The sequence below is a fragment of the Ochotona princeps genome, chromosome 17 (genome assembly GCF_030435755.1).
Source record: "Ochotona princeps isolate mOchPri1 chromosome 17, mOchPri1.hap1, whole genome shotgun sequence".
Taxonomy (NCBI): Eukaryota; Metazoa; Chordata; class Mammalia; order Lagomorpha; family Ochotonidae; genus Ochotona; species Ochotona princeps.
In genome coordinates this window covers 42898778-42914496 of record NC_080848.1, presented here as the reverse complement: position 1 = coordinate 42914496, position 15719 = coordinate 42898778, and positions in this window count along the sequence as shown.

The following is a 15719-nucleotide window of genomic DNA, read 5'->3' as shown; positions in this document are numbered from 1 at the left end:
CAAAGATGTGATGTCAAAGCAAGCCTTCAAAGTCTGCATTCCAGGAACTGTTCAATCTGTAAGAGAGCTCATGAGAGAGATTAGTAGAGAAACATTCCCACTTTACCAAGGTGACACATACTGCATTGAACCTGAGTAATAAATCAACTCTTTGGTTCAGCATTAGTATTCCTGAAAAGGCTTCAGGAGGACTCTAGTTGTGGGTCCTAATGGCAGTGGAAGTGGGATCGCTCTCATTATTCCTCAGTGTATCTCCGTTTTTCTGGGTGGTGGGATCCATAGGAGTAGAAGTAATGAGACTGGGAGAATGGTGTTTAACCAGCCTTTCAGGAACCCATCTGGGGCTGTCTTTATCCTGTGGGAAAACACAAACACTTCCTCTTCCCCAAATAAGAACAGGGTCTGGCCCTTGCCATTGTCCAGTCAAAACAGTTTTCCAAAAACCACTGGGTTTTTTTCCCTGAGCGTGGGTTCCAATGATGATCTGCTGCAGTTACCCTCATGATTAATATTTTAAAAGTTAAGGGTAGAAAGAGCTAAAAGTAGGGGGGGAAATGTTTAAAGGAACAGAAGAAAGTGTTGGTAGCTTTCATTAGGCCCATATAGTTAGAACTGATTTTATTCTCTTCTCCTTGGGCATGGGTGCAACTTTGCAGCAGAGAGTCAAAGGTAAGAAATCTTCTCATTAACCAGAAGATGGCTTAGTTTTCACTGATGCAACTCTAGCAAATGAGAAACTTTGAGTGTTTGCATTTGAGGGGGTTCTGCAGGTGTTGTCAGAAGCCCTCATCCAAGTTAAGGTTTCCAGACTTAGACCTTCAGAATCCTGACTTTGAGACAGGAATGGGGTGTAGAGGGAGTAAAGAGTTGTGAGGTATAAACCACATGCAATGATCAGGATAGTACACAATACCACACTCACGTCTAACAGTGTTAACACACACAACACTAACACACAGCTCCTCACAGGTATCTTTACAACACAACCACTAAGTATTCTTCAGTTTAGCTAGCCATGGTAAAGCCTCTTATGCTTTGGTAGTAGTCATACACTGAATTCACTAGGAGGGTTCTGCTACTTTCTTAATTTCCTGTTCTGACTTCATACACAGCATGCAAATCTAGTCTTATAGGTTACTACCGGCAAATAGAAGAAAAAGACATCAAGCAACCTTGCTACCTACTTATATGTGCATGTCTTAGGGAGCAGCCATATAACTTGCCACAAATGCTAAAATCACATAATTGCCATGATCAAGTTTATATTTTTTGTTTTGCAAACAAACTAATGTCCCTTCTTACCATTTCAATGTAATGTGAAGATATTAATGTGTTGTCTCAACTTTCAAAGTTTCTATATTCATAAAGATAAATACACGCGTCCTGGCTTGCTAAGACTGTTTATAATTAACATAGACTTCCCAACAGTATAATCCTTGATTAAAAATTGTTAAAGCATAACTAATAGGAGTTGGTCTAACTGTTCTTAAAAAGCGACAGAGTGAACCTTTACAAAGGAAAGAATAGGAGAAGGGGATAATGTGTATTGAACTTGGCCTGGCAGAACAGGAGTAAAATGGCCAGTCCAGATCACCACACATCAACCACTATTGATTTTCAGAAGAATAGGGAGTAATTGTAGTGTGGGGGTAGATTGCCATTAAGTTTTAATAATTTCATAACTCTAAGCTTGCCTCTGGATTTCCGGGGTCCCTCAGATTATCCCTCGTGCCCAGAACAGGGAGAAGGTCTGGGGATGAAATGAACTATGCCCCTCCAAAGTTCCAGGGGTCCCTCAGATTGTCCCTCGTGCCCAGAACAGGGAGAGGGTCTGGGGATGAAATCAACTATGCCCCTCCAGAGTTCCAGGGGTCTCTCAGATTGTCCCTCGTGCCCTAGGACAGGGAGAGGGTCTGGAGATGAAATCACTATGCCCCTACAACATTTTTCTTAAAAATGTTCGAGTCAATTATAGACTCACCCTTTTTTGCCTCGCACCCAAACGTTTCGGCCGAAGTCTTCTCCGAGAGGTTCCTCAGTTGCTCCACCGTATCAGGGTCACCATACGGGCCACCAATTTGTCCCGACCTGCAGGACACGACGCTCAGACCCTGAGGGTGGACTGGGAATGCCGGGCTGCTGGCCCAAGAAACACACGGACACTCGTACTTGGTGGAAAACAGTGCCTCTGTCTTTATTTTTACTCCTCATATATATACCTTCTTCTCTAGGGGAGGGGGAGAAAGGGAGGAGTTTCCTGGGAGTAATAATCTTCACTGAAGCAGGGAAGCAACTAATCAGCTACATTGAAACAGGGGAGGAACTAATTATCTGAACAGGAACAAGGGTGGAGGCTGTATTCTGTTTGCTCTACAGAGGATGTTTTGGCCTAATATCCTGCTTGCTGTAGCCCTGCCTGCAGGCTTTTGCAATGCAACAGGCTGTCAGGTAGGCCAAGTCTAAGGCCCATAAGTCTTTCGCTCCTAACATTCACACTCCAGGCTTAATGCCCTTTGAGTACCTAGGACAGAAATGAAGCTTGGTGAGCTTGCCACACAAACCAATGCTCCACATGCGGGTTTCACATGCCACCAACTCCACATTCACAGACAACTTCAGCGCCAAAGCAGTTTTCAGAAAGCCCTCAATACAAAGGATCTAAGCGCAAATATTGGTGTGAGAGCTAATTCAATCAAGGAAACACTGCATGCTGGTGAAGCGCATATTGAAGAAGAATCAGCCGAGTGGTCCTTGTGGGAGAACAACTCCATTTGCCTCACTAACTTCACACACCATCAGGCTTCCAAGCAGCTCTCAAGGAAACTCAGCTTTCACAATCTAGGCTTAATGCCCTTTGAGTGCATTATCTAGGAATGAACCTGGTAGAGCATCCCAAACAAACCAATGCTCCACATGCGGGTTTCACATGCCACCAACTCCACATTCACAGACAACTTCAGCGCCAAAGCCGTTTTGAGATAGCCCTCAATACAAAGGCTATAAGCGCAAATAGTGGTGTGAGAGCTAATTCAATCAAGGAAACACTGCATGTTGGTGAAGCGCATATTGAAGAAGAATCAGCCGAGTGGTTCTTGTGGGAGAACAACTCCATTTTTCTCAGTATAATTTCACACACCATCAGACTTCCAGGCAACTCTCAAGGAAGCTCAGTTTTCACACTCCAGGCTTAATGCCCTTTGAGTGCCTAGGACCGAAATGAACCTTGGTAAGCTTCCCACACAAACCAATGCTCCACATGCGGGTTTCACATGCCACCAACTCCACATTCACAGACGACTTCAGCGCCAAAGCAGTTTTGAGAAAGTCCTCAATACAAAGGCTCTAGGCGCAAATATTGGTGTGAGAGCTAATTCAATCAAGGAAACACTGCATGTTGGTGAAGCGCATATTGAAGAAGAATCAGCCGAGTGGTTCTTGTGGGAGAACAACTCCATTTGGCTCACTAACTTCACACACCATCAGGCTTCCAAGCAGCTCTCAAGGAAACTCAGTTTTCACACTCTAGGCTTAATGACGTTTGAGTTCGAAGACTGAAATGAAGCTTGGTGAGCTTGCCACACAAACCAATGCTCCACATGCGGATTTCACATGTCACCAACTCCACATTCACACACGAATTCAGTCAAATGCAGTTTTGAGAAAGTCCTCAATATAAAGGCTCTAGGCGCAAATATCGGTGTGAGAGCTAATTCAATCAAGGAAACACTGCATGTTGGTGAAGCTTATATTGAAGAAGAATCAGCCGAGTGGTTCTTGCGGGAGAACAACTCCATTTGGCTCACTAACTTCAAACACCATCAGGCTTCCAAGCAGCTCTCAAGGAAACTCAGTTTTCACACTCTAGGCTTAATGCCCTTTGAGTGCCTAGGACTGAAATGAACCTGGTAGAGCATCCCACACAAACCAATGCTCCACATGCGGGTTTCACATGCCACCAACTCCACATTCACAGACAACTTCAGCGAAAAAGCCATTTTCAGATAGCCCTCAATACAAAGGCTCTAGGCGCAAATATTGGTGTGAGAGCTAATTCAATCAAGGAAACACTGCATGTTGGTGAAGAGCATATTGAAGAAGAATCAGCTGAGTGGTTCTTGTGGGAGAACAACTCCATTTGGCTCACTAACTTCACACACCATCAGGCTTCCAAGCAGCTCTCAAGGAAACTCAGTTTTCACACTCTAGGCTTAATGCCCTTTGAGTGCCTAGCACTGAAATGAAGCTTGGTGAGCTTCCCACACAAACCAATGCTCCATATGCGGGTTTCACATGCCACCAACTCCATATTCACAGACAACTTCAGCGTAAAAGCAATTTTCAGAAAGCCCTCAATGCAAAGGCTCTGGGACCAAATATTGGTGTGAGAGCTAATTCAATCAAGGAAACACTGCATGTTGGTGAAGCGCATATTGAAGAAGAATCAGCCGAGTGGTTCTTGTGGGAGAACAACTCCATTTGGCTCACTAACTTCACACTCCATCAGGCTTCCAAGCAGCTCTCAACGAAACTCAGTTTTCACACGCTAGGCTTATTGCCCTTTGAGTGCATTATCTAGGAATGAACCTGGTACAGCATCCCACACAATCCAACGCTCCACATGCTGGTTTCACATGCCACCAACTCCACATTCACAGACAACTTCAGCGCCAAAGCCGTTTTCAGATAGCACTCAATACAAAGGCTCTAGGCTCAAATATTGCTGTGAGAGCTAATTCAATCAAGGAAACACTGCATGTTGGTGAAGGGCATATTGAAGAAGAATCAGCCGAGTGGTTCTTGTGGGAGAACAACTCCATTTGGCTCACTAACTTCACACACCATCAGGCTTCCAAGCAGCTCTCAAGGAAACTCACATTTCAAATTCTAGGGTAATGCCCTTTGAGTGCCTAGGACTGAAATGAACCTTGGTGAGCTTGCCACACAAACCAATGCTCTACATGCGGGTTTCACATGCCACCAACTCCACATTCACAGACAACTTCAGCGAAAAAGCCGTTTTCAATAGCCCTCAATACAAAGCATCTAGGTGCAAATATTGGTGTGAGAGCTAATTCAATCAAGGAAACACTGCATGTTGGTGAAGCGCATATTGAAGAAGAATCAGCCGAGTGGTTCTTTAGGGAAAACAACTCCATTTGGCTCACTAACTTCACACACCATCAGGCTTCCAAGCAGCTCTCAAGGAAACTCAGTTTTCACACTCTGGGCTTAATGGCCTTTGAGTGCCTAGGAATAAAATGAAGCTTGCTGAGCTTCCCACACAAACCAATGCTCCACATGCGGGTTTCACATGCCACCAACTCCACATTCACAGACAACTTCAGCGCCAAAGCCGTTTTCAGAAAGCCCTCAATACAAAGGCTCTAGGCTCAAATATTGGTGTGAGAGCTAATTCAATCAAGGAAACAATGCATGTTGGTGAAGCGCATATTGAAGAAGAATCAGCCGAGTGATTCTTGTGGGAGAATAACTCCATTTGGCTCACTAACATCACACACAATCAGGCTTCCAAGCAGCTCTCAAGGAATCTCAGTTTTCACACTCTAGGCTTAATGCCCTTTGAGTGCATTATCTAGGAATGAACCTGGTAGAGCATCCCACACAAACCAATGCTCCACATGCGGGTTTCACATGCCACCAACTCCACATTCACAGACAACTTCAGCGCCAAAGCTGTTTTCAGATAGCAATCAATACAAAGGCAAGAGGCCGAAATATTGGTGTGAGAGCTAATGCAATCAAGGAAACACTGCATGTTGGTGAAGAGCATATTGAAGAAGAATCAGCCGAGTGGTTCTTGTGGGAGAACAACTCCATTTGGCTCACTAACTTCACACATCATCAGGTTTCCAAGCAGCTCTCAAGGAAACTCAGTTTTCACACTCTAGGCTTAATGCCATTTGAGTGCCTAGGAATGAAATGAAGCTTGGTGAGCTTCCCACACAAACCAATGCTCCACATGCGGGTTTCACATGCCTCCAACTCCACATTCACAGACAACTTCAGCGCCAAAGCCGTTTTCAGAAAGCCCTCAATGCCAAGGCTCTAGGCGCAAATATTGGTGTGAGAGCTAATTCAATCAAGGAAACAGTGCATGTTGGTGAAGCGCATATTGAAGAAGAATCAGCCGAGTGGTTCTTGTGGGAGAACAACTCCATTTGGCTCACTAACTTCACACTCCATCAGGCTTCCAAGCAGCTCTCAAGGAAACTCAGTTTTCACACTCTAGGCTTAATGCCGTTTGAGTTCGAAGACTGAAATGAAGCTTGGTGAGCTTCCCACACAAACCAATGCTCCACATGCGGGTTTCACATGCTACCAACTCCACATTCACAGACAACTTCAGCGCCAAAGCCGTTTTCAGATAGCCCTCAACACAAAGGCTCTAACCGCAAATATTGGTGTGAGAGCTAGTTCAATCAAGGAAACACTGCATGTTGGTGAAGCGCATATTGAAGAAGAATCAGCCGAGTGGTTCTTTTGGGAGAACAACTCCATTTGGCTCACTAACTTCACACAGCATCAGACTTCCATGCAGCTCTCAAGGAAGCTCAGTTTTCACTCTGTAGGCTTAATGCCCTTTGAGTGCTCTATCTAGGAATGAACCTGGTAGAGCATCCCACACAAACCAATGCTCCACATGCGGGTTTCACATGCCACCAACTCCACATTCACAGAAAACTTCAGCACCAAAGCCATTTTCAGATAGCCCTCAATGAAAAGGCTCTAGGCTCAAATATTGATGTGAGAGCTAATTCAATCAAGGAAACACTGCATGTTGGTGAAACGCATATTGAAGAAGAATCAGCCGAGTGGTCCTTGTGGTAGAACAACTCCATTTGGCTCACTAGCTTCACACACCATCAGGCTTCCAAGCAGCTCTCAAAGAAACTCAGTTTGCACATGTCCCGCGATACCTGCAGGACACGACGCTCAAACCCTGAGGGTGGACTGGGAATGCCGGGCTGCTCGCCCAAGAAACACATGGACACTTGTACCTGGTGGAAAAGAGTGCCTCTTTCTTTATTTTTACTCCTCATATATATACCTTCTTCTCTAGGGGAGGGGGAAAAGGGAGGGGTTTCCTGGGGGTAATTATCTTCACTGAAGCAGGGAAGCAACTAATCAGCTACATTGAAACAGGGGAGGAACTAATTATCTGAACAGGAACAAGGGTGGAGGTTGTATTCTGTTTGCTCTACAGAGGATGTTTTGGCCTAATATCCTGCTTGCTGTAGCCCTGCCTGCAGGCTTTTGCAATGCAACAGGCTGTCAGGTAGGCCAAGTCTAAGGCCCATAAGTCTTTGGCTCCTAACAGTTCCCTCTTCTATTTTTTCTATGATACAGTAAGGGTATGGCTCAGTGACTGTGCTTGTCTTAGGTCATCTGACCTCCCGTCAGGTCCTTATCCGTCATGGGAAGCTTAGGCAGATGACAAAGCCTAACTCCTGTCTTAGGTTGGTACCTGACTGGGTCAGAGGTTGCCCGTATTTGACTACCAGCCCGGCTACTGTATAGGTGAGAGCCAGAATTGAGTGTCTTGCCTTCCTTCTAGGGCTGCAAAGACTTGTCTTATGGCCATAACCTGAGCCTGTGCTTGCTGTTGTAGCCGCTTAAGCTGCAGGCACAGCAAAAGGAGGCCTATGCATAAGAGTCATCCTAGCAGCAACCTCCCCTCAGTTCCTGAACAAATGGAACCCCTGGGCTATACTAACTGCAAGAGAATTCCAGAAAATGGGATCAACATAGGTGGAATAAATGACAAAGATGTGATGTCAAAGCAAGCCTTCAAAGTCTGCATTCCAGGAACTGTTCAATCTGTAAGAGAGCTCATGAGAGAGATTAGTAGAGAAACATTCCCACTTTACCAAGGTGACACATACTGCATTGAACCTGAGTAATAAATCAACTCTTTGGTTCAGCATTAGTATTCCTGAAAAGGCTTCAGGAGGACTCTAGTTGTGGGTCCTAATGGCAGTGGAAGTGGGATCGCTCTCATTATTCCCCAGTGTATCTCCGTTTTTCTGGGTGGTGGGATCCATAGGAGTAGAAGTAGTGAGACTGGGAGAATGGTGTTTAACCAGCCTTTCAGGAACCCATCTGGGGCTGTCTTCATCCTGTGGGAAAACACAAACACTTCCTCTTCGCCAAATAAGAACAGGGTCTGGCCCTTGCCATTGTCCAGTCAAAACAGTTTTCCAAAAACCACTGGGTTTTTTTCCCTGAGCGTGGGTTCCAATGATGATCTGCTGCAGTTACCCTCATGATTAATATTTTAAAAGTTAAGGGTAGAAAGAGCTAAAAGTAGGGGGGGGAATGTTTAAAGGAACAGAAGAAAGTGTTGGTAGCTTTCATTAGGCCCATATAGTTAGAACTGATTTTATTCTCTTCTCCTTGGGCATGGGTGCAACTTTGCAGCAGAGAGTCAAAGGTAAGAAATCTTCTCATTAACCAGAAGATGGCTTAGTTTTCACTGATGCAACTCTAGCAAATGAGAAACTTTGAGTGTTTGCATTTGAGGGGGTTCTGCAGGTGTTGTCAGAAGCCCTCATCCAAGTTAAGGTTTCCAGACTTAGACCTTCAGAATCCTGACTTTGAGACAGGAATGGGGTGTAGAGGGAGTAAAGAGTTGTGAGGTATAAACCACATGCAATGATCAGGATAGTACACAATACCACACTCACGTCTAACAGTGTTAACACACACAACACTAACACACAGCTCCTCACAGGTATCTTTACAACACAACCACTAAGTATTCTTCAGTTTAGCTAGCCATGGTAAAGCCTCTTATGCTTTGGTAGTAGTCATACACTGAATTCACTAGGAGGGTTCTGCTACTTTCTTAATTTCCTGTTCTGACTTCATACACAGCATGCAAATCTAGTCTTATAGGTTACTACCGGCAAATAGAAGAAAAAGACATCAAGCAACCTTGCTACCTACTTATATGTGCATGTCTTAGGGAGCAGCCATATAACTTGCCACAAATGCTAAAATCACATAATTGCCATGATCAAGTTTATATTTTTTGTTTTGCAAACAAACTAATGTCCCTTCTTACCATTTCAATGTAATGTGAAGATATTAATGTGTTGTCTCAACTTTCAAAGTTTCTATATTCATAAAGATAAATACACGCGTCCTGGCTTGCTAAGACTGTTTATAATTAACATAGACTTCCCAACAGTATAATCCTTGATTAAAAATTGTTAAAGCATAACTAATAGGAGTTGGTCTAACTGTTCTTAAAAAGCGACAGAGTGAACCTTTACAAAGGAAAGAATAGGAGAAGGGGATAATGTGTATTGAACTTGGCCTGGCAGAACAGGAGTAAAATGGCCAGTCCAGATCACCACACATCAACCACTATTGATTTTCAGAAGAATAGGGAGTAATTGTAGTGTGGGGGTAGATTGCCATTAAGTTTTAATAATTTCATAACTCTAAGCTTGCCTCTGGATTTCCGGGGTCCCTCAGATTATCCCTCGTGCCCAGAACAGGGAGAAGGTCTGGGGATGAAATGAACTATGCCCCTCCAAAGTTCCAGGGGTCCCTCAGATTGTCCCTCGTGCCCAGAACAGGGAGAGGGTCTGGGGATGAAATCAACTATGCCCCTCCAGAGTTCCAGGGGTCTCTCAGATTGTCCCTCGTGCCCTAGGACAGGGAGAGGGTCTGGAGATGAAATCACTATGCCCCTACAACATTTTTCTTAAAAATGTTCGAGTCAATTATCGACTCACCCTTTTTTGCCTCGCACCCAAACGTTTCGGCCGAAGTCTTCTCCGAGAGGTTCCTCAGTTGCTCCACCGTATCAGGGTCACCATACGGGCCACCAATTTGTCCCGACCTGCAGGACACGACGCTCAGACCCTGAGGGTGGACTGGGAATGCCGGGCTGCTGGCCCAAGAAACACACGGACACTCGTACTTGGTGGAAAACAGTGCCTCTGTCTTTATTTTTACTCCTCATATATATACCTTCTTCTCTAGGGGAGGGGGAGAAAGGGAGGAGTTTCCTGGGAGTAATAATCTTCACTGAAGCAGGGAAGCAACTAATCAGCTACATTGAAACAGGGGAGGAACTAATTATCTGAACAGGAACAAGGGTGGAGGCTGTATTCTGTTTGCTCTACAGAGGATGTTTTGGCCTAATATCCTGCTTGCTGTAGCCCTGCCTGCAGGCTTTTGCAATGCAACAGGCTGTCAGGTAGGCCAAGTCTAAGGCCCATAAGTCTTTCGCTCCTAACATTCACACTCCAGGCTTAATGCCCTTTGAGTACCTAGGACAGAAATGAAGCTTGGTGAGCTTGCCACACAAACCAATGCTCCACATGCGGGTTTCACATGCCACCAACTCCACATTCACAGACAACTTCAGCGCCAAAGCAGTTTTCAGAAAGCCCTCAATACAAAGGATCTAAGCGCAAATATTGGTGTGAGAGCTAATTCAATCAAGGAAACACTGCATGCTGGTGAAGCGCATATTGAAGAAGAATCAGCCGAGTGGTCCTTGTGGGAGAACAACTCCATTTGCCTCACTAACTTCACACACCATCAGGCTTCCAAGCAGCTCTCAAGGAAACTCAGCTTTCACAATCTAGGCTTAATGCCCTTTGAGTGCATTATCTAGGAATGAACCTGGTAGAGCATCCCAAACAAACCAATGCTCCACATGCGGGTTTCACATGCCACCAACTCCACATTCACAGACAACTTCAGCGCCAAAGCCGTTTTGAGATAGCCCTCAATACAAAGGCTATAAGCGCAAATAGTGGTGTGAGAGCTAATTCAATCAAGGAAACACTGCATGTTGGTGAAGCGCATATTGAAGAAGAATCAGCCGAGTGGTTCTTGTGGGAGAACAACTCCATTTTTCTCAGTATAATTTCACACACCATCAGACTTCCAGGCAACTCTCAAGGAAGCTCAGTTTTCACACTCCAGGCTTAATGCCCTTTGAGTGCCTAGGACCGAAATGAACCTTGGTAAGCTTCCCACACAAACCAATGCTCCACATGCGGGTTTCACATGCCACCAACTCCACATTCACAGACGACTTCAGCGCCAAAGCAGTTTTGAGAAAGTCCTCAATACAAAGGCTCTAGGCGCAAATATTGGTGTGAGAGCTAATTCAATCAAGGAAACACTGCATGTTGGTGAAGCGCATATTGAAGAAGAATCAGCCGAGTGGTTCTTGTGGGAGAACAACTCCATTTGGCTCACTAACTTCACACACCATCAGGCTTCCAAGCAGCTCTCAAGGAAACTCAGTTTTCACACTCTAGGCTTAATGACGTTTGAGTTCGAAGACTGAAATGAAGCTTGGTGAGCTTGCCACACAAACCAATGCTCCACATGCGGATTTCACATGTCACCAACTCCACATTCACACACGAATTCAGTCAAATGCAGTTTTGAGAAAGTCCTCAATATAAAGGCTCTAGGCGCAAATATCGGTGTGAGAGCTAATTCAATCAAGGAAACACTGCATGTTGGTGAAGCTTATATTGAAGAAGAATCAGCCGAGTGGTTCTTGCGGGAGAACAACTCCATTTGGCTCACTAACTTCAAACACCATCAGGCTTCCAAGCAGCTCTCAAGGAAACTCAGTTTTCACACTCTAGGCTTAATGCCCTTTGAGTGCCTAGGACTGAAATGAACCTGGTAGAGCATCCCACACAAACCAATGCTCCACATGCGGGTTTCACATGCCACCAACTCCACATTCACAGACAACTTCAGCGAAAAAGCCATTTTCAGATAGCCCTCAATACAAAGGCTCTAGGCGCAAATATTGGTGTGAGAGCTAATTCAATCAAGGAAACACTGCATGTTGGTGAAGAGCATATTGAAGAAGAATCAGCTGAGTGGTTCTTGTGGGAGAACAACTCCATTTGGCTCACTAACTTCACACACCATCAGGCTTCCAAGCAGCTCTCAAGGAAACTCAGTTTTCACACTCTAGGCTTAATGCCCTTTGAGTGCCTAGCACTGAAATGAAGCTTGGTGAGCTTCCCACACAAACCAATGCTCCATATGCGGGTTTCACATGCCACCAACTCCATATTCACAGACAACTTCAGCGTAAAAGCAATTTTCAGAAAGCCCTCAATGCAAAGGCTCTGGGACCAAATATTGGTGTGAGAGCTAATTCAATCAAGGAAACACTGCATGTTGGTGAAGCGCATATTGAAGAAGAATCAGCCGAGTGGTTCTTGTGGGAGAACAACTCCATTTGGCTCACTAACTTCACACTCCATCAGGCTTCCAAGCAGCTCTCAACGAAACTCAGTTTTCACACGCTAGGCTTATTGCCCTTTGAGTGCATTATCTAGGAATGAACCTGGTACAGCATCCCACACAATCCAACGCTCCACATGCTGGTTTCACATGCCACCAACTCCACATTCACAGACAACTTCAGCGCCAAAGCCGTTTTCAGATAGCACTCAATACAAAGGCTCTAGGCTCAAATATTGCTGTGAGAGCTAATTCAATCAAGGAAACACTGCATGTTGGTGAAGGGCATATTGAAGAAGAATCAGCCGAGTGGTTCTTGTGGGAGAACAACTCCATTTGGCTCACTAACTTCACACACCATCAGGCTTCCAAGCAGCTCTCAAGGAAACTCACATTTCAAATTCTAGGGTAATGCCCTTTGAGTGCCTAGGACTGAAATGAACCTTGGTGAGCTTGCCACACAAACCAATGCTCTACATGCGGGTTTCACATGCCACCAACTCCACATTCACAGACAACTTCAGCGAAAAAGCCGTTTTCAATAGCCCTCAATACAAAGCATCTAGGTGCAAATATTGGTGTGAGAGCTAATTCAATCAAGGAAACACTGCATGTTGGTGAAGCGCATATTGAAGAAGAATCAGCCGAGTGGTTCTTTAGGGAAAACAACTCCATTTGGCTCACTAACTTCACACACCATCAGGCTTCCAAGCAGCTCTCAAGGAAACTCAGTTTTCACACTCTGGGCTTAATGGCCTTTGAGTGCCTAGGAATAAAATGAAGCTTGCTGAGCTTCCCACACAAACCAATGCTCCACATGCGGGTTTCACATGCCACCAACTCCACATTCACAGACAACTTCAGCGCCAAAGCCGTTTTCAGAAAGCCCTCAATACAAAGGCTCTAGGCTCAAATATTGGTGTGAGAGCTAATTCAATCAAGGAAACAATGCATGTTGGTGAAGCGCATATTGAAGAAGAATCAGCCGAGTGATTCTTGTGGGAGAATAACTCCATTTGGCTCACTAACATCACACACAATCAGGCTTCCAAGCAGCTCTCAAGGAATCTCAGTTTTCACACTCTAGGCTTAATGCCCTTTGAGTGCATTATCTAGGAATGAACCTGGTAGAGCATCCCACACAAACCAATGCTCCACATGCGGGTTTCACATGCCACCAACTCCACATTCACAGACAACTTCAGCGCCAAAGCTGTTTTCAGATAGCAATCAATACAAAGGCAAGAGGCCGAAATATTGGTGTGAGAGCTAATGCAATCAAGGAAACACTGCATGTTGGTGAAGAGCATATTGAAGAAGAATCAGCCGAGTGGTTCTTGTGGGAGAACAACTCCATTTGGCTCACTAACTTCACACATCATCAGGTTTCCAAGCAGCTCTCAAGGAAACTCAGTTTTCACACTCTAGGCTTAATGCCATTTGAGTGCCTAGGAATGAAATGAAGCTTGGTGAGCTTCCCACACAAACCAATGCTCCACATGCGGGTTTCACATGCCTCCAACTCCACATTCACAGACAACTTCAGCGCCAAAGCCGTTTTCAGAAAGCCCTCAATGCCAAGGCTCTAGGCGCAAATATTGGTGTGAGAGCTAATTCAATCAAGGAAACAGTGCATGTTGGTGAAGCGCATATTGAAGAAGAATCAGCCGAGTGGTTCTTGTGGAGAACAACTCCATTTGGCTCACTAACTTCACACTCCATCAGGCTTCCAAGCAGCTCTCAAGGAAACTCAGTTTTCACACTCTAGGCTTAATGCCGTTTGAGTTCGAAGACTGAAATGAAGCTTGGTGAGCTTCCCACACAAACCAATGCTCCACATGCGGGTTTCACATGCTACCAACTCCACATTCACAGACAACTTCAGCGCCAAAGCCGTTTTCAGATAGCCCTCAACACAAAGGCTCTAACCGCAAATATTGGTGTGAGAGCTAGTTCAATCAAGGAAACACTGCATGTTGGTGAAGCGCATATTGAAGAAGAATCAGCCGAGTGGTTCTTTTGGGAGAACAACTCCATTTGGCTCACTAACTTCACACAGCATCAGACTTCCATGCAGCTCTCAAGGAAGCTCAGTTTTCACTCTGTAGGCTTAATGCCCTTTGAGTGCTCTATCTAGGAATGAACCTGGTAGAGCATCCCACACAAACCAATGCTCCACATGCGGGTTTCACATGCCACCAACTCCACATTCACAGAAAACTTCAGCACCAAAGCCATTTTCAGATAGCCCTCAATGAAAAGGCTCTAGGCTCAAATATTGATGTGAGAGCTAATTCAATCAAGGAAACACTGCATGTTGGTGAAACGCATATTGAAGAAGAATCAGCCGAGTGGTCCTTGTGGTAGAACAACTCCATTTGGCTCACTAGCTTCACACACCATCAGGCTTCCAAGCAGCTCTCAAAGAAACTCAGTTTGCACATGTCCCGCGATACCTGCAGGACACGACGCTCAAACCCTGAGGGTGGACTGGGAATGCCGGGCTGCTCGCCCAAGAAACACATGGACACTTGTACCTGGTGGAAAAGAGTGCCTCTTTCTTTATTTTTACTCCTCATATATATACCTTCTTCTCTAGGGAGGGGGAAAAGGGAGGGGTTTCCTGGGGGTAATTATCTTCACTGAAGCAGGGAAGCAACTAATCAGCTACATTGAAACAGGGGAGGAACTAATTATCTGAACAGGAACAAGGGTGGAGGTTGTATTCTGTTTGCTCTACAGAGGATGTTTTGGCCTAATATCCTGCTTGCTGTAGCCCTGCCTGCAGGCTTTTGCAATGCAACAGGCTGTCAGGTAGGCCAAGTCTAAGGCCCATAAGTCTTTGGCTCCTAACAGTTCCCTCTTCTATTTTTTCTATGATACAGTAAGGGTATGGCTCAGTGACTGTGCTTGTCTTAGGTCATCTGACCTCCCGTCAGGTCCTTATCCGTCATGGGAAGCTTAGGCAGATGACAAAGCCTAACTCCTGTCTTAGGTTGGTACCTGACTGGGTCAGAGGTTGCCCGTATTTGACTACCAGCCCGGCTACTGTATAGGTGAGAGCCAGAATTGAGTGTCTTGCCTTCCTTCTAGGGCTGCAAAGACTTGTCTTATGGCCATAACCTGAGCCTGTGCTTGCTGTTGTAGCCGCTTAAGCTGCAGGCACAGCAAAAGGAGGCCTATGCATAAGAGTCATCCTAGCAGCAACCTCCCCTCAGTTCCTGAACAAATGGAACCCCTGGGCTATACTAACTGCAAGAGAATTCCAGAAAATGGGATCAACATAGGTGGAATAAATGACAAAGATGTGATGTCAAAGCAAGCCTTCAAAGTCTGCATTCCAGGAACTGTTCAATCTGTAAGAGAGCTCATGAGAGAGATTAGTAGAGAAACATTCCCACTTCCAGGACTGCCATTAGACCCGAGCTAACTAAGTCCTCCTGAAGCCTTTTCAG